General features: G+C 39.0%; 1 long non-coding RNA gene across 1 annotated transcript; it reads right to left on the bottom strand.

Moving 5' to 3' along the window:
- Positions 1-14,345: 14,345 nt before the first annotated feature.
- On the bottom strand, positions 14,346-15,889 carry LOC149695154 (uncharacterized). The gene is made up of 2 exons (XR_016382497.1): positions 15,517-15,889; positions 14,346-15,435 (listed from the first exon to the last, which is right to left on the bottom strand). It is a non-coding gene; the product is annotated as an uncharacterized LOC149695154 (long non-coding RNA).
- Positions 15,890-20,964: the final 5,075 nt, after the last annotated feature.

Below are 20,964 nucleotides of genomic sequence, written 5' to 3'. Positions count from 1 at the left end.
GGTTCTTGTATGAGGGCCAGATCAAGACCCTCTATAGCGAACCTCCTGCAGAGTACCGCAAAGGCCGCCTTACTATGGTGCAGATTGATTTGAATTGCACGTAGCGTCCCCATGGTCCTTAAGAGAGGGGTTCAGAAGGGACCTAGCTACACCTCATCGGTCCCAAGAGGGCTAGTGGCACCTCCCCCCCGACAGGCAAGTTCCCAGTCCCTAGATCCTCCCCCTCACCAGGACCACTAGAACGCACATCGGCTGGATCCCGAAGGGTCCCATCCGATTCTTCCAGTAGGGTGGACTCATCCATGGAAGAACAAGCTTCCGAATGAGCCACTCCCTCCCCCTCTGTGCCTAGAGCGACACCAGCGAGCTCCACAGCGAAATCCCACATCTCGCTAGTCCCACCCCCTGCCGTAGACTCGGCTACAGTGGTTTTGGTGGTTTCCGTGTTCTGAAGGAGTTTGAAGGAACCCTTGTCCACTCCAGTAAAGCCCACGAAACCACCATTCTTAATGGCTTGCAATAAGGAGCCATCAATGAGCAGTACCCAGTACCGTACGGCCCTGTCCACGTACGTCCGGATACATTTCCAACGTTCAGTGGCAAAACCTGCATTAAGGGCCTTTAGGCGCTGAAACAGCACCGCCGGCTCTTTGGTGATCTGGTCCTTGGTGCGAAACATTACCTTAAATGGCTTAGGGAGTTCGCTAGCTCTCATAACTGAGAGCACCGCATCCCCAACTACCGAGTAGGCTAAGTCTTCCTTCAACCATTGCCCAGTGAACGAATCCTCACAGGAGTATACTAGGGCCCCGGTCGTCAGGCTAAAGTTCGCAAGGCGCGGTAGAGGGCTCCCCGAAGGTATCCCATCCAGCGCCCCTAGAATCGCCTTCTGAATTGGGCCCACGTCTTCCTCCGTGATGACCGCCGTCGGATAGCATTTTTTGACAATGGCCATCTTTTCTGAGCTGGCGGCGTCACTATAGGACTTAGCCTTTTTCGACGCCGCCTGCGAGATACTGGGTGAGGGAGTCGAATCCTCCGTTCTGGGCCTCTTCATTGGGTTGTCACGAGCAGCCGCACCCCCAGCGGGGGTGGAGACCGTTTCAGACCCCGATTTGACCTTTTGCCGACCAATCTGTCGTTTGAGACGACGACGCACGGTACGTTTCCAGGGCTTGCCAGACACACGCACCGATGAATCGGCACGAGTATCGCTGGATACAAGCCCTTGTAAAGTGGTATCAGTGAGGGTTCTGCCCTGAGCAGACCCCTGCACCGTAGGTTTGTTTGATTTAGTTTTAGGTAAGTGTTTAGAATCCATAAGAATCCCACGAGTAAGGGGGTAAGTAGGAGGTCACCACCCGGTAGTCCCCCACCCGGGTGAAAGGCTAGATACAACGGGGTGTCGCCTGGTGCCCCGAGGGGATCTTTAGCGATACCGTAGTTTTACTTCCCCAGTACCACGCAGCCCTCGGCACGATACCTCAACACCTTGGCTTGGGAAGGACGCGTATCCGCTTAGCCCACACAACGTAGTGGTTACCAGCTCTCACTACCGAGGAGGTGTGATACATCGCATTGATGAGGACCCAAGCTAGCGTGTGTAAAGTTAAGAACGCGAGCGGGAAGCCAAAGCAAGGGGGGAAAGAGAAAACACCCCATCTACCTTGCGTCCCCAACTTCGTGAGCCTATAATTAGCTAAATGAGGCAGCATGTACGTGAAAAAAAGCCTTTAAAATGGATTCCATCTTTTTCCACTTCTCAGCATTGAAACGAACCCGAATAATAATCAACCCAGCAGGCATATATGTTACATAATCACACCAATTAAATCCTAATAGAACCATTTGGCCCATAATTTGATAGTAATGATTATGGTTTTCGTCCAAAACTGGTTTTCCATCAACAATTTTTACGTGAATTTCTTCTTTTAAAAGATCCGTTGGGTTTTTATCTCGCTTTGACCATGGACATTTAATTTCCAAAAGTCCGTAAGGTTCGTCTTCTTTTGGGTCTTGTATTAAACCATCAGGAAAAGTACCCAGCCATGGTTTTGCAGGATCAATAATATATGCAGAAGTGTGCACAGTGACATTATGACCAATGCTGGGTTAGTCGTCCTATTATCGGACGCTCCTACTATCGGTCACATTTTTAAAAAGTTGTTTATAAAACTGCAGGAGAAAAAAGGAACACTGTAAGTTACCTAGTTTTAAAGAGGGTCTCGAAATCTGTATGTTGCATGTAATAATACAGACGGGGCGCAATGTAAGAGGAGGAAAGCGCAAACGAAACGGATATCCAAATTTTTGGATTAATTAAAACTAATTGATGGGCCGAAAAAATTCTTCCCCCCATTTTTAAATCGTGTTTTGAGGTATATAAATAGAAGCCAATTAAAGTTATGTGTATGGCTGTAAATCCCGAATCTTTTTCTATAGATTGCTACTTTAACCGTTAGTTCTAGGTTTTTTTACATGACAATACAACGCGATTCGTATCTAATGTAGAAAACCTATTATCGGACAGCTTTCAAACACGTTTTAACAAAAAATATTTAACGTAGGCTTACAATATAATAAGAGAAGGGATTGTAAATATTTAATGCTTAATACGGTTAGTGATGTTCAGAATCAGTCAAGTGTCAGAGAAGTAACAGTGTTCACGGGTATTTTATTGTTAAAAAAATTGGTGTCCCAATTGAGGAACCATTGTCCGATACAGAGATCCCAGTGTCCGATTACGAAGACCCACTGTCCGGTTCAGAGATCCCAGTGTCCGGCTACTAAGACCCACTGTCCGATTCAGAGATCCCAGTGTCCGGCTACTAAGACCCACTGCCCGATTCTGAGATTCCAGTGTCCGGGCTACAAAGAACCACTGTCCGATTCAGAGATCCCAGTGTCCGGGCTACAAAGAACCACTGTCCGATTCTGAGATCCCAGTGGTCGAGCCAGATGTATAGGCGTCCGATATATGGAACATGGGTATCCGAATCAACATCCAAATAGCCGATAATAGGGTACGATACTTGCAGAACCAAATCCATGATTGGGACAATATTACATTGTTCTTTTGGAATTATTTCTGTACCATTAGGTGCAGAAACGTTCAAAATATATATTTCATAAACTTTTCTAAGGTTTTCTGTGATTTCCTTACATTTTACCATAAATTTTTAAAATGTGTCCGATAATAGGGGAACTAACCCTATCAACACAAAATCTGGCACCCACCAAACCAATTTCAACTGCATACGCCACAATCATAGCTTCCCTGACGAAATTTTACAACCCAATTCCACTCGAAATTGCCGAACGTCACAAGTTTTACAATCGCTCCCGCTTCCCTGGTGAATCCATATCTTCTTACCTTTCTGAACTTTGCAAACGGAGCGAGTTGTGTCAGTTTTCCGACCAGTCCAACATGCTACGTGATCGTCTCGTATGTGGCATCTACGATCAGCAAATCCTTGATCGTCTCATTTCTGAAAGTGGACTCACATTCGAGAGGGCCACAACCATTGCACTGAATATGGAGAGTTCCGCCAGAAATTCCAAGGAAATGAAACGCACTACCAATGGTTCAAGTCTTAATGGAGTCCACGTCATTCACACTCGAGATCATCACATACGCAAACGACCCACGTCGCATCCACCGTTCGCCCAGCCTACTGCACCTGCGGTCCATCGACCTTCAAATATATCCGGCAGAAGACAATGCATAAGGTGTAACGATCCCAATCACGCACCACCGGGCACACGCCCTTTCATCAACACAATTTCATCCAAATGTCAAAAGAAGGGACATCTAGCCAGAGCTTGTCTTGCCGCCAGGGCGAAGAACAAGAACAATCGTCACGCAAGACCCAAGCGAGACAACCATCGCGCAATACGAAAGATCAATAGAACCAAACGGATACGAGGTATTCCACGTAAGGACCAGTAACAGCATAGAGCACGGAAGTCCACCACGACCGACTATCATCCACTGTAACATCTTTTAGAGGAAAGGAGCAGGGCATAAGTCTAACATTGGTAAAAGCTCATAATGAGACAGAGGGCAATGATAGAGCCGACGCGCTTGCGAAGGCAGCAATTAGAAACCCGACTACTCAGCTAGAGACGAGTGTATCTAAAACGTATATTAAGAAAGTACTCCATACCTTTTGTCTCGAACAGTGGCAGCTTGATTGGAACATGTCTGAAAAAGGCAGGAACGTGTATAATTTTAGAAATAAAGTTAAGGAGAACCTCGTGGTACCAGACCATTTCATGAGTCAGTTCATTAGTGTTCATGGCCAATTCTCACAATATTTGCATAGATTTGGGCATAGCGAAGACGATAAGTGTTTTTGTGGACAGGCAGAGGCGGTTGCCCTGCATTACTTTTACGACTGTCCACAATGTGTAGGGTTTTTCACAAATCGGCCAATAAGGGTAGAAGGCGAGACAAATATTTTAGCAAATGAAACAGTTTTTAAAGAAATAAAGACATTAATGCATTATCCAATACAATATTATTCGACTAATACTTAGAAGCCCAGCAAACGCGTATCTCCTACGGATGTCCCTCCAAGATACCCATATCCCGAGAATATCCGATCCCTTCTGTATATTCCCGGGATGTATAATGTTGTACAAAGCAGGGAGATTTTTATAATATCATCCCTAGTACATTGACTTGATATAATATTTCTGTTACTCCCATTTATATCTCCCAACTTTGTCCGAAGTATGTTTGTTAGGGTTTATCTCTCGGAGATATGTTTCAATGTGTTTACTGGATATCATTTAACTTCAGTTTTCATTTTTAGTACTTATACGTTTCTAAAAAAAATTTTTTACATTCAACTTCAGTTATTTTTCTGTATTTAAATTGTAATATTAAAAATAAAAACAAATGTTTAGATGGCGCACAAGACTTACTTCAAAATATAGTGGGTCGATTAAATTAATGATCAAATAATAAATTTTAATTTTAATTACTGAATAGATTTTTCGTCTAATTTTTTTTAAAATAGCATTTTTATGTCACACAAAATAACCATGCAACAATAAAACACATTTCATTATTTACATTGCCATGAAAATGAGAAAAATAAAATACCTTTAGCTCATTCATTTTCAATTATTTTTCGAAGATTCTCCTTATATCTTATTTTTCTTTCTCTTAAATTATGTTCTGGTTCATCTAATATTTTAATTTTCGTGACAGAAAATTCGAATTTTTTTTCCATTCATTAAGATAATGAATTTTTTCAATATATATTTTTCTTCTTCCGTGATATATGAACTGAAATAAAGGTTGAAAAATCATAAAAAATCCTTATTTGTTTATTTGAATGTACTGTTGTTCACAAAGTCAACAATGTGACGTTTTTTATGACAATTAATTGGCATGCACTTATATTAACGTCATTAAAATGGTTGCAAATTCCTGCCATGGGGAATTGTCGGGAAGGATATTCCTTTCTATATCCAAATAAATTCGTTTCCTCATCTCGATAAGCACTTTCCTAAAATGACATAGGCTTATTTCCCAAAACAACACTCCGAAAAAACCCACGTGAGCCTATAGTAAAATGTCGGGGGTTTGGCTACAGGTGTGGGGACTGGGGAATTATATACGTGACATTCCAATGTTCATTGCCTAAATCACCTCACAAATGATGTTAAAACATATGGGTCACTCTACAATTTCAGTGCCTTTGAATTTGAAAACTATTTACAAGCCATCAAAAAGAAAATGAGTAATTCAGGTAGACCCTAAAAGCAAATAGTAAACCGCATATATGAAGAAAGATATGTAGAGAAGGCAAATTTCTCTGAAAACGCAAGTGGAATTAAACTGAAAAATCCAACTTGTAAAATGGCACATAGCGATGGTTCGCTTATCCCCGGATGCAGTGGTCCACAATTTAGAAAACTCGAGTTGGATGGCTTTATCTTAGGCATACGTGAGTGTGATAACTGTTGCGTGATGGAGGATATGTCGTATGTTACCGTGGAGAACATTGCTAGTAATGAAGATGGTGTCACTGTTGTTATTGGCCGAACATTTGATAAAACCGAAGATTTTTATTCAAAACCTTGCCCTTCATCTCTTGTTGGAGTTGTTAAAGCTAGTGGTGTTTCTCAGATTTTAAAACTGTGGAAGGTTTCCGATGTAGTACGTAAAGTTCAGAAGTACCAAATTAGTGGTGCTAATTGGCTCCTCATCGATCTTTTGCATCTGAATGGTAGGGATTTTGAAGTAGGTTTTTTTTCTTGCTACAGCTAGTTTAAGCTCTTTGCACAATTACAATAACCAGACTTTTGATTTTATTCCTGTGTGTGAAGCTCTCTGCACGCTGGCATTGTTTTTATTATTTTAAATTCGGACCTTCTCATAAAGTTTCCACTCTTTGAAGGAAAATGACGACTACAGGAGGTGACTTTTTCGTGGTGGAATTCTTGGCAACCACTAGTGTTGCGGTTGTCCCAAAGATTTGGGTTGACGAAGAAAGTGATGTTTGTTCCTTTCCAAAGAATGAAAAAGATGGATCTAAATTAGCAAAAAGAGCGCTTCACCAAATAACGACTTTCCAACACTCAATATCAGGATACTTTTTCGCTGTAGTAAGTTCTTCAGTTATTTCCAAAAATTAATACCACTTCAAACTTAATTAAATCTTTCTATTTTGTTAAAACACAGCAACTTACGAGGTTGCTTTTAAGAAAATGAAATGCATAGAGAATGAAGAATCCAGCAGTGGTCCAGATAAGGGTAGAGGTTATAGAAGAAAGAGACCATCAAAACGTTATTCTGCAATTAATGAAGGTTCTGAAGAATCTGAGACGGATTTTAATAATTTAATTTTTTCGCCCGTTCCCAAAATGCCAACATATTCTGTTAACGCCAAGAGGCAAATTCTAGTGAGTGTTAATGATTTGTATCCTGCAAAATATTTTCATAATGTTATTTTACGTTTGTAAGGCAGTACACCCAAACATTCAAATATCCTCTCAAGTGGATCTGAGGAGCATGATAGCGAACTTCATTCTTCTAATGTCACCAAAGTTTCAAGAGATGATCCACATTGTGGTTCTAAGAAACGAAACTCTAGTGAGATCTAAAAATTCTGGCCTCTGGAAACTATATTCATAAAATTATTTTTTAAAAATGATACTCCAAAGTTTTCAAATAGAGAATCTGGCATTGAATCGCGTAGTCAGGCTAATATTACATCCATTTCTGAAATGTCAAGAACTTCTGCTTGTCACATTGACTCAGATGAAATGAATCACAATGGCATCATTAATACTGAAGATTCCCAGTCATCTACATTAGGTCTAATTAAAGGTGGAAACTATTTTTTATTTAAAAAACTCATACATTTTTATTTTTAGAAACCTGTAACGATCTGAAATCTGGTACTGGATTAGGAATTAGCGGTAAGTTTAAATCTAGCAAACAGTACCTTTCTTAATTGTATAGTTTTCAGACTAGGAGAATTTATATCATTACACCAGGAGACCAGGCTACAAGAAGTACAGAAGTGGCTGCACTTTGTACTCCTTGTATAGCCCCCTAGTCTGAAAACTGTATTGTTAATTGTGTTCACCCGTTCTCAGTACTGATATGATTTTCATACAGGCAATCAGCGACAAAATCCCGGATCTAAAAAACCTACGGAAGTAGGTAACATTTTTTCCTCCTGGAATGATTTTGGTTAAAGAAGGTATATTAACATCAGAAATTGACCTATCCCTCATAATAAGACTATGCACTAGAATAAACTTATTATTCATTTAAGATTGGTATCGAAATGTTAATAGAAATTTCGAAATATTAAAAGTAAACTCTAATGAGATGTTGGCAATGATGGAAAGTTTTATGAGGCACATACAAAACAGTAAAGGAGTCTCGATGTCCGATTCGCCTGTGGCGGAATTTGACTTTCCATTTCCGCTATCGTCAAATGATGATCTTCAGAAACTTGAAAAAAACTTCAAGATCAAGATTCAACGGCACAATTTGTAAGTTATTTAAGAATGAAACTAACGAACCTGTGCCAACTGATAACACCCTTTGAACTCTAAAATATAAGGTTCAATTTCTCAAAATAATTGGAGTATCAAACGTGAAAAACACAGTTAAAAGAATTTTTTTAACCATTCTAACTGACGAGGTTTCTGTCCTGTACAATTGGGAGGGACGCAAGACCAAAATGATGTTTAAAAATTTGCGGATGACGGGGGAAATTATTGGTTGGTTGAAAAAATTTTATAATCGTACAGTGCTGGTCTGTGAGCCTAATGTTTTGTGTTTGTAGCAGCAGCAATGTCATTACATAACACAGCGACGAAAAAGTAAGTCGAAGATGAAATTAAGTCTCGTCTTCGCCACGCGCAGGGAAATATTGATATAAAAATAAAGTCTATTTTAAAACATAAATTTTAAAATCAAATTTTACTCTGTTATCGGGGACAGCGAACCTTCTAGGAGTCGACCATCAAATTTTCGACTAAAATAAAGACAATTCTGTTTAAAGATTCTATCTCTAATGCAAAAAGCTTTAAAATGTTATTTTTAAAATTTAAATTATTTTTAAACCAATTGCTTCAAATGTACAAATCTAAAAACAAACAATTTTTGTTAATTAAGATGCCCTTTATAATGTGCAAAATTATTTTTCAATTTAAATTATTTGTAAATGAATTGTTTTAAATGTACACATCTACTAAAAGTCTAAAACCAACCATTTATGTTAATTAAGATGACATTGAAGTTCACAATTTTACAATGTTATTTTTTCAATTTAAATAATAATGCTGAATTTTTTGTTATTTAAGGTTCTATGTTTGTAATGAAGTTTTTAACCACTGATTATTGAATCTAAATTATTTATTAACGTTTAAAGGAAAAAAAACTAATATACAATGAAAATCCCACAAAATAACCCTAAATCTCCAGAAAATGACCCAAGAATGTGGGAAATAATATTTTAGGAATGCTTTTCGGACATTCAATGGATAGTAAACAAAGGTCCTTATTTTATCCTAGGATTATCCCCACATTTATCTGTAGGATCAACGGGGTATAGAAATATTTAGGACATCTGACTGTCCCAGGGACATCCCTAGACTAAGTTTCTTAGATTTAGGAACATCCCAGGGACGATGTCTATGTCCCTGACTGTAATCCGTGGGACGTTCCAGGGACAGTATTGCGTTTGCTGGACCCAGCAAACACATATCTCCCTCGGATATCCCTCTATGGTACTCATATCCCTACATGATCCCATCCCTTTATATGTCCGAGGGATATACATGTTAGCACATAGTTGGGATATTGATCAGCAGATCATCCCTTGGTCATTCATTGGATGTATGTGTATAGTTACTCCCAAATATATCTCTGCACTTCGTCCCTGGTATACTTTAATTGCTTATCCCCTGGAGATTTTTTCAATCGCTCCCTCGGCTATCCCCCTCTGGTACTCATATCCCTACATGATTCCATCCCTTTATATGTCCGAGGGACATACATTCTAGCACAAAGTTGGGATGTTGATCAGCAGATCATTCCTCGGTCATTCATTGTATGTATGTTTACAGTTACCCTACACTTCGTTTAAGATTATTTCAAGTGTTAGGATTTTGTAAATCTTGCAAATTAAATTTAATTATATTGTATGTGGTTTCTATTATTGGTATGCTATTGATTGATACGTAATTAATGATAAACCATTTTGAGAATATAATTATTTCACGTATAGCTGCAGTTTAATTTATACCTAAATTGAAATTTTATACACCGCAACGCTCCATGCCTGATGCGCTCCAAGCGCCGTTAGCTGCAACTACATAACTGTGATACATTCCACGTTATGTAATGAACGTTATACTTTCGCATACGTTTAGTAATATTCATTTCAGCCTTATATATTTGTTTAATTCTTTAATTTAGAACTAAATATGTATAATCGGGTTAATTATAGATGGCGCGAGAGTCGTAATAATTTATAGAGATGACGTCATACAAAATTTTTTTGGTTTCCCCAGCGGTAGGGGGCGAAAGAGAGAATTTCCGACCGGCGACCACGTTGTAAGCAGGCTTAGTCTATTTTAGTCCTACAAACTTTTTTGAGGGCCGCCATTCGACCACGTTGTGTTCATTAGTTTTCTGTTTTCTTTCATTGGTGTTAGGTTCATGAGCTACGCGCGCGCGGAAGCGTTGTGTTATTGTGTATTCAGATAAAGTGAATTTGCTTCGCTACCCTTATAATTACGTCGTTATCGGCCGCGGCTAATTTGCGAGATCGCAGTGTATAGTTTCCGACTTTTGTTCTGCATAAGAAGATCTGAAGATATATCGTAGCTGAGTACATCTAGCATGATTCTAGATATGTAATGTTTTAAATTAAGAAATTGTATTGAATAAGTTTGCTTTAAGTAAAGTCAATGTTGAACGCGATTTATAAACAATTACATGGCTCGTATATCTTTGGGAGTAGGGCCTTATATTTACTGCCGTATTTGTGCTTAAAATGGCGGCGCACTAAAGAGTGTTTAGTCATTGTTATTTTACTGACTGTTTCGTGCTGCCAAGTTTGTTTTCGTTCGAGCCTCAATGTATAGTGGAATGGAATTTCCTGCATCGTATAGGTTTGAGAAAGCGAGATTATTCGTCCACCACCCTCCCTCCCCATTTCGAGCACATAGCCAACTGTATGCTTGCAACCGTCAATCCCAGATCGAATGGGCTATGCTATTTGTTCTTGTTCACTAGATGCATTTCCAAGCCTCGGCACTTTCACAGTGATGTTCATTATCTTCGTGTTTTTGATGTCTTTTTGTTAAATTGAAATCTGTAATAAATTACATTTTGCGTTTAAATTTGAATTACTACATCCGCTATGGGGACCCCATTCCCAACCTTTTTTATTATCTTTCATATGAACGAATAACATTTAACTTCGAAGGTTGTCGTGTATAAAATTATTTAAAAAAGACCTTTACTTGAAATTTATAATTTACCCCATTTTGTGTCTAATTTTTGATTAGTAAATTTGAATTAGTAAAGTTTGTAAGATATCGTACAAAGCACTAAAAATAATTTTTATTTTTAATACGGCCTATATATTTTTTAATTGTTTCTAAAATTGAATTTTACCATCCTCTATGAGGCCATTGTTCCAACGTTCTTTAATGATATTTGTTCTTGATGAAAATTTTGATATATACCATTTTAATTGAATTTTATTTGACATTTGGCAGGTGGATCATTGTTCCAAGTTTTAAGTTTTTAATAGTTTGTTTCTTGAGGTTTCGTATTACTATTTATGATTTTTCTAAATTTATACAAGTATTATTTTTAAGTTTTCAAAATGAATCTTGACAATATCAGCTGCTTGATTACGCCTTATGCTTATCGTATTAACGTATTAAATTCCGGTTCCTTTTGAATTGAGACATTTTGTTACCCATAACTCAAGCTTAGAGAATATTAGTGTATTGCTATTCTTACGGGGACAAAGTTAACCGGAAATACGTCATTGATTTTGGTCCCCATAAAGAATGTAAAGAATATTATGTAAAAGTTTACCTTAAAAATTTTTGGAATTCATTAAAAGATGCAATTTGAAACAAGTCATAAAAGTGAAATATATTTTCGATTTTACGATAAAAGCGGAGGAGATATTGCGTTTTCTAAATGTCCCCGTAAGTGACTTTTTAAACTCGGTCCTCATAAACAATGTAGGACATGTATGTCTGTGTGTGTATGTGTGTTTGTGAGTTAACCCCGGGTACACGAAAAACAAGCGTGGATAGAAAGCGATTAAGGCAAGATCCGCTACCACGTTGGAGCTCGTAATGTGAAAGAATTGCGAAAGGGTATACATTAGCGCTATGGTTTGAGTTAACAGCACTTTTCCGACTTCGGATGGACGTAAAACAAGTTTGTCTGGACCTTTATTTAAGAAATTTTCTCCTTACTCTGGTTTTTGGGGTTAGCGAAGGAGGATGGGGAATACGGGCGAGGTAGCTAGAATGAGAGATTCATTTTCATACGGAAAGGGCACTATGTGTAAAGGTTGCTGCTATTTATTTATAGTTGTCATTGAAAATATCTCCTGACTCTTCAATGTGTATTTGTTATAGGTTTTTATCTACGTTGTGAAAGACATACTGGCTTTACGATTATGATCTGTGAGTGTGTATGTTTGTGGAGGCTGGATAGGCGAAAAGACCTTTTTATCTAGAAGTGGTAAGAACTTAATGTACACCAAACGTTGGGCCATCTCGAATATTAAGTTAGCGAGTTAGAAAACATGAATACTGTACTACATTCGCACATACGAAACTAACACGCCCTTCCCACCTCAACCACACCTAGCTAATACGTAAATTTTTTACGTGACTTGTTCTATAATTGTGTCTTATTCCTTCTAAAATACCCCTGCTTTGGAGAGCACTCTTGGAAAACCGCTTTTTCCCGTTTCGCCTCTCTGTGGGCTACACAGCAATCTTCTCCATTCTTCATTTCTTCGAGGACCGCGGAGCGGTGTGGTAATGGTTATTTTTTGCGCTACTTACCGGGGTTATTATCTTGTTATAGTTTTAATGAAAGTGAAGTTAAGTTGATGAAATTAAATTGAAGTGAAAATATGAACTTGCGAGAGAAGTGTGGACTTCTCTGAGAAGCCTTAATGCGCTCTCGGAACGTAAGTTCAGCTTACTTAGTTGAAACACAGAAGCCTTTATAGTCAAAGCAAAATTTTAATAGACGTCTTGGTAGGATTGCACTTTACGTGACCCACCCAACTAACAATATTTTCTATTTAATAGTTAAAAAATTATTTGGCTGCAGCAAGTTTGTGAAAAACGTTTTCGAACATTATAAAATCCATGCACTTACCGCCATTACGAACGCTATCCGATTTACGCATTCTGCACTCAATCTTGCAAAATAAGCCCGGGAGGGACTGTCAAAAAATGACGTACTCGCGCCGGAGTTATAGCTATGGAATTTTTAAAGCTTTCGGAAACTGTCCATTTCTGATAAAAGGACAAAATATAATGCGAGAAAAACTGCAATGTTTTGGGAAAATCGTTGAATTTTTTGGGAATTCGATAATTGATAACGATAAATTTTGGTAAATGCCGTCAAATTATTCGAGAATTATTTTAATTTACTCACCATTATTTTGGAAAATGTGTCAAATCCTTGGGGAATTTTTTTTGGAACAAAATTTTGAAATAAAACGCGTCAAGTTATTGCAACTATATTTTGGAAAAGGTGTCAAGTTATTGCAACTATGTTTTGGAAAAGGTGTCAAATTATTGGGAACTTAGTAAATGTCAACATCAATATTTCAGAAACGGAGTCTAGTTTTTGCAACTATCTTTTGGAAAAGGCGACAAATTATTGGGAAAGTACCAAACGTAAACATCAGTATTTTAGAAAGGCGTCTAGATATTTCAGCAACATTTTGGAAAAGACGACAAATTGTTGGGTAATTAGCAAATATCAGCATCAGTATTTTAGAAAGGCGTCTAGTTACTTCAGCAAACATTTTGGAAAAGGCGACAATTAATTGGGCAATTAGCAAACGTCAACATCAATATTTTGGAAAACTAGTTAAGTTATTGCAACTTCCCCAGTAGCACTGCCGACGCAGGGCCTACATGGTCGGCTTTGTGTGTTACCGACGAGTTGGTAAAAAGTCACTAATAAGTCGGGAGAGTAATGGTTTGAAAGTCGAAATGTCCGCTTGGAGGGACGATGGCCCGCCGGTTTTCCTACTGTTTTGAGGCTACTATAAAACGACTGTTGGCCGACTATATGTCGGCGTCATTATGCCTACCTAAAGCCGCGCTCAATCCGACGATTTCGCGGCTCTTTAGTATAGGAACGGTAAATCGTCGGTAAAGGGCTGGTAGAGTAAGGGTTTGAGAGTCGAAATGTCCGCCCGGCGGGACGACGGCCCGCCGGTTTTCAGACTGTTATGAGGCGACTATAAAACGACTGTTGGCCGACTATAGGTAGGCGTATAGTCAGGCGTCATTATGCCTACCTAAAGCCGCGCTCAATCCGACGATTTCGCGACTTTTTAGTATAGGAACGGTAAATCGTCGGTAAAGGGCTGGTAGAGTAAGGGTTTGAGAATCGAAATGTCCGCCCGGTGGGACGACGGCCCACTGGTTTACCGACTGTTACGACACGAATGAAATACGACCCTCAACCAACACGTTTGAGAGTCGACTTAACCGCCTGTCAGCAAGAGGTCCGACGCTTTTGCGACGATCAAGCCTTAACTCGAGGCTTCATTCGCTTATAGTAAAGGATACTGATACCAAGTATTGAAATTTCTTTAATACATTTTCAATGAAAATCACTTTAGAATTTGTACTTTGGTTATTTCAAGTAACATACAGGTTGAGCATCAATTATAACAATTTCAAATATTAAACAATGTATTCGATATTACACGACTAGTCGAATGGAAATATTAGCTGCCTAGCTAATTGGTTTTAACCAAAAGTAAAATTTTTCAGGGCGAGTATAATATTTAAATCAATTAAAGCATTTATTAATATTCATTGTTAATATCTTCGATGTGGCAAGTTACTATCTCTCAAATTACAAAAATCTTTATGAAAAATATACAGGGTTGCCACGGAATTTTCAGAACAAAATTCCCGGACTTTTCCAGGTTTTCCCTGACCTTTTTCTCAGATTTTCCCAGACCTTTTAGGGCGGTAGGGTAAATTTTTACAGCACGTTTTAAGTGCTTACAATTAAATAAACTCTCTACATTAAGTTTTCCAATGTATTTGTGGCACCAAAATGAATAAGAATCATTTTAACTATAAATAACAGTCTTAAGAGCTTTTTTGAAGGCATTTACTTTAGAAAAACAGTTCTAGACATTTTTAAGGATTGCTTATGGAGTTTTCTGTGTTAAGAGAGGATAAGGAGAAACTTTCATTACTCTTTCAATAAATACTTTTACCCACTAAAATCAAGTTCCCAGAATTTGCTAAAATTTTTAAAATTTCCCGACTTTTCCCTGACCTTTTGGCCCATTTTTAAATTCCCTGACTTTTCCAGGATATCCAGGTACTGTGGCAACCCTGATATACACTTACAGATTTTTTTTAAGAAAAAAGAAAAACATACAATTCTAAAGGGTATTATTTCACACATTTTTCTCTTAAAATGTTTGAAACCGCAAAAAAATTCTGTAACTAAAACAAATTGAGATCTATTTTGGAATTCAGTATTATTTTCACAACCAAAAATCTTTAATATATAAGGTTTTTGATTTCCAAGCCCCCAAAGCACTTGCTTCTTTTATATTCAAACAAAGAAACTGAAGGTATACATAAACGTTTAAGTTTTGGTTTCACTTTATAGGGGTGTGGTTCCCAGCAGATGAGAAGCTAGGTAAAAAAGCAGAGGCTTATGCATAAAACTGGCTCTAAAAAGTAGATAAATTGATAAATCAATAACAAAATTCAAACCTTACGTGACAAACGAAGACGTTTCTAGTTTATATAGTGTGACAAAGAACCTTAGCGATGAAATTAAAAGTTAGCAAACCAAGAACTAATCATTTTCGACCACAAAAATCTCGTTTAAACATTCTAACGACCCAGCCGCGTCAGAGATACTGGAAAGGCTAACTTGCTTTCGCACTAGCAGCGCCCTCTTCGATGATGACGTGCATGGCGTTATCTTAGTTACGCTAATAGAACAGAGGCGTGTCACCTGACCCGAGAAATTACAGGAGGGAAAATTCAAACTAGAAAATCAGATGTGTTTTCTTGCTTTGCAGTTTTTTTGTAACGTTATGTTTCTAGTGTTGCCAAAAATATAGTATTATCAACTTCTGCTTGTGGGTCGAAATATAGTATAAGTTAAATTTATAACAAAAAATTTGGTGGCATATGCGGAATAGTAAAAGTCAAAAAAACCGTCCCACGGAAAAAGGCCTATACAACAACTTCGTTTTTCATTTTACTCTTTTATAACGTGACCATACCGACTAGCGGGAAGGAGTTGGTAATCAATTGGCAAAAGTGGGTTACATGTTTAGGACGGTAGGCAAGCCTACTTCAAACCACTACAGTTCCAACTGTCGGATAAATGTCGGTTACTAAACGGCCTAAGCATAACTTTGCTTTTAATTTTACTCTTCTTAAACGTCACAATACCGACTTGCGCGAGAGAGTCGGTAATCAATTGGCAAAAAATAAGTTGAAATTTTCTAGACGGTAGGCAAGCCTACTTTAAACCATCTCTGTTACAACTGTCAGATAGATGTCGGCATTGCCAACTAAAAGAAGTAATCGGCTTCATGAGTCGGAAAAGTATCGAAATAAGCATGGTACAGCTGACTGGACCGTAAACCGACTATTCGACCTTTAACCGACTGTTATGCGGAAGGCTTGTGCTACTGGGGTTTATTTTGGAAAAGGTGCCTATTTTTCGGCAATTTGATAAATGAAAACAGCAATATTCTGGAAAGGCGTCAAATTATTTGTAAATTTTTTAAGTTTGAACGGAAAATTTTCGAAAAGGTGTCTAATTATTCGGCAATTTTATAATTGTAATCAATCATATTTTGATAGAGATTTCAAACCCTTTGCCAATTAGAAATGTGAAGGGCAATATTTTGGAGCATGTGTCACATTATTCCGGGATGTAACGAAATGTAAATAGCGTGCTAGGGAGGAACTCAATGGTATGCAGTAATTTGTGGCACTTAGCGTTACCCGTTAAACACCACTTGGAGGTGGCCACAGTCGTTTCTCATGTGGAGTTTTTATGGCATGACCCCTTGAGTACTCCGCAGGGTAACGAAGCCGGCAGCAAGGCAAGAGGGCTTGCCGAATGAAGATACCCAAGACATTGAAGCCCTTTTGTCTACTACCGAAAAACGAGGAAAACTGCATCATTCATCGCTGACTTCAATAGTGTTTTCAGCGTTTTGCCCAGCCACAAGGAACGCCGGCTGTGTTTCTGGATTCAGAACACTTAACTCTTCCTCCGACACGCCAATTTCTATTAGCTCAAGGCCTTAGTTTTCTTCCTGGACCAGGGTAGCATTATTTGACGTCCTCCAAGAACCGACGGAAGTTGGTTCCTGGAGGAAGTTGGTACTTGGAAAACACGCACCTGCACCAATAGGTCGCTATGTAGCTGTTCAATGCCCTGTCAGTTCTATATGAATTAATGCTGTCCTTCAAATGCCTGTTCCTATTTTCGATGTTATTGGTATGAGCTCGTGAATCCTCGGAATTCGCAAACTCATACTTATGAAGGACAGTCAGATGCTCCTGAAACCTCATCAAAGTACAATTCATGTACATTGGGGCACCGTCCGAAACTATAACGGACCCATGGGCTATATTTAGACATTTGCGACCATAAAACCGCCCTGGACAGATTTTTGACCCTTAAAAAGAGACCATCTTTTGTATCTCTGCAGTAAATGCCAAAGATACAGATGGTCTCTCCGGCCAATTGAGCCCCACGGTGGTATTTTCGACTGTATAAATACATTTCGTTCACCTCCACGAACAATCCTGGTCCTCCTATCTAAACCTTGTCGGCCCTGTTCGAGATTACAATCTCGGCTGCCTCGCGGCACATGGAAAAGTAGTCCACGACGGTATGGGCGGAACATTCACAGTGGGTAACAGCGTCAGATACGCTCATGTTGCACACCAACAGGAATACCAAAAAGAGATTGTTAGTGATCGACAAGTTTTGATTGTAGAACCAGGTGTTTTTTGAGGGGACGAAAGCCATTACACATTCGCCTACCAAGTACTCTGGTACTATTCTTTTTTTCGCCTTCAAGGCTTTTCGCTTATTATCGCGAGATTTGGCGGCTGAACAGCGGATTAAATATCCAAATCGCCTTTGAGCATGCTGAACGCCCAAAAGATATCCATTTATCTCCCCATCTTCAGACCTGTTCCCGCATTCACAAATTATCTTTCGTTCATTGAACGAATCAAGTCGCGGGACAAGCTCCAAAGAAAGTACCAGAGTAATGGCGTCCTTCTCTGACCTCGCCTTAAGGGCCTCATCCATACACGGGAAAAATTCTCCCCAATTCTTCAGTGAAACCTTTTGGAAAAATGGCCCTCATTCCCAAAATTAGGGTTTTCATAAATATTTCTCTCCAAATGAGCCTCAGCCATTTAGAAATATCCCCTTGACTCCCAAATATATGAAAGATTGCAGCAAAAATAAATGCCTTAAAAAGCCTCCTGAACAAAAACGTGTCTTATCACGTTGGTTTTCAACGAGTCTCTGCTCCATACGAAACTTAGTTTTTGGGGGGGGACTAGGAATTTCACGGATTAGAAACCTTGTTTTTCGTTGAAGACTGGGAATTTCACGGATTAGAAACCTTGTTTTTCGTTGAAGACTGGGAATTTCACGGATTTGAAACTGGTATTTTGGGGGAGACTGGAAATTTCACGGATGTGAAACCTGGTTTTTTTTGGGCGAGACTGGGAATTTCACGGATGTGAAACCTGGTTTTTTGGGGGAGACTGGAAATTTCACAGATGTGAAACCTGGTTTTTTGGGGGGAGACTGGAAATTTCACGACTGTGAAAGCTAGTTTTTTGTGGGAGACTGGGAATCTCACGGATTAAAACCCCGGTTTTTTGGGGAGACTGGGAATTTCACGGATTAGAAACCTGGCTTTTGGAGACTGGGAATTTCACGGATTAGAAACCCGGCTTTTGGAGACTGGGAATTTCACGGATTGAAACCGGTTTTTGGGGACAGGGTATATCTGGGATTCGAAGCCGGCCACAACCGCTACGTATGCTCAGATGTGGCTTCCGTAGTAAATTATTGATTGTGGACAGGTTACTGCGCAAGTGTGTCGAGCTTTCTTGAAGCTGCCTCTTATAGAAAAATCGAAAATCATTTTGGCCAGTAGAAATCAAAAGTTCCCTGAGTTTTGTATAAATTTCAGTTTTTAACAGAAACCTCAAATAAGGTTTTTAATCAATAAATAGTTAACTTCACTTAGGGAATCGTATTTCAGCAGTTGCGCCTGTGTTGCCAAATCGTCGATAAGGCAAGAGAGACACCAAGGCTTCGTAAGCTAAGCTTTCATGTTTCGTGAACTCGTGAGTAGATCCTCTACTATCCAGACAGTGTTGCGTAATGCACGGGAACATTTTTTACAGGGAATGAAAAAGACATCTTTAGCGAAACCTTTTTTTTTAAAGTAAACTGGCCTTTAAAATGATTAGTTAGTTCAGTGTGGGAAATGTTAAATTAAAATAAAAACACAAATGGATCACGAGGTGTATTACTTTTTGACTAACTTAAATCCTCTATCTTTAGTAGTTAACATTTACCATATTATCACAATTATCACTTAAATGTCTTAAGATATTTTTGACTTTCTTCTTTTGAAGTTTCTATTAGCTGTATCTAGCCAAAAATACAGAGCTGGCTGGCAGTTAAAATCTTCAAAAGAAACATTGTAACCGATTTTTTCTGGTATCCCTGTACTAGCGGAAAACATAACATATTAGGCGTCTCGAAATCGGACTGTGGGTTCAATTAAAGTCAAGAGTATGGATGTAAGAGTAATAACTAGAGCTGGTTAATATGTCCGAACGAAATCAAATTTATTAGCATAAAATACCTAACCAAGATAGAAGGCCCTGGCTAACAAACGATTACAATTAATTTAGATCCCCGTATTATACAGGGTGTTTCTGATAAGTCTGCCATAAATCAAGGGGCGTGTTATTTGGGTCAAACTGAGTGGAAAGTGTCAAAGAACATGGGGTGTACAAGAATTTGCAACGAAGATATGGCCCCCCAAACATTGGCCCCTAAAACAATAAAATATTCGAATATGTAGACTAAAACAAATTCAGCCTTATCAACTTGTTTAGAAATAATGAGACAATTTCAATAGTTTCCCTCTAACATCGTTATTGAACTTTCACCTGGCAGAAGTGTATTAAATGAGTAGAAGTATGCCTACTCTAGTAAAGTAAATTCAAAGTATCATGGTACCTTTCGGTTGGTATTACTTTTATTCTTAACAAGTTAACATGGACGTTACAGGTATTGTTCAAAATGTCCACCACCGGCGTTAAGACAAACATGAACCCGTCTTTCGAAAGATTCTTGGACATGTTGGAAGATTCCTGGCATGTTCCTGATTGTTTGACAACCTTCAATAATTCGTCTTAGCAAGTCTTCCTCATCACGGACTTCATTCTTGTACACGATGTCTTTGAGATGACCCCAAAGATAGAAATCGCACGGATTTAAATCCGGAGATCTGGCTGGCCACGCAACTGGTCCTCCACGCCCAATCCACCTCAAATTAAACGTAGCATTAAGATGTTCTCTAACTGCACGGCTGAAATGTGGGGGTGCCCCGTCGTGCATAAACCACATGTCACGAAGTAATGCTAACGGTATGTCCTCGAGTAGTTCAGGTAAAGTGTCTCTTAAGAACGTGAGATATGCTTCACCATTTAGTCTGGGTGGAAGAAAATGCGGACCTAGTAAATGATTACCGACAATGCCGCACCATACGTTTAAAGAAAATTGCTGTTGGTGGCTTCTAACACTAGTTGCGTGTGGGTTTAATTGGCGCCATTCGTGGTGGTTGTGATAGTTCAGAATTCCATCCTGGGAAAAATGTGCCTCGTCGGTTACTAAAAGGACCCGTGGAAATTGATTGTCCTCTACTCTGGCCAAAAACCACTCGCAAAAGTCGATGCGTCTTGGATAATCTGCCGGGTTAAGAGCTTGCACCTTTTGAATATGATACGGGTGAAACTGATGTCCGCGGAGAATTCGCCAGACCAAAACGTGATTAACATGTAATTGTCGTCCAACTTGTCTGGTACTTGTCGAGGGGTCCTCATCGAACATGGCAAGGACGTCTTCCTCGATTTCCTCCA

The sequence above is a fragment of the Phalangium opilio genome, unplaced genomic scaffold (assembly GCF_054372755.1).
Source record: "Phalangium opilio isolate 3A_F unplaced genomic scaffold, DU_Popi_V2 ptg000022l_1, whole genome shotgun sequence".
Lineage (NCBI taxonomy): Eukaryota > Metazoa > Arthropoda > Arachnida > Opiliones > Phalangiidae > Phalangium > Phalangium opilio.
This window is presented reverse-complemented; position numbering and strand designations above follow the sequence as displayed.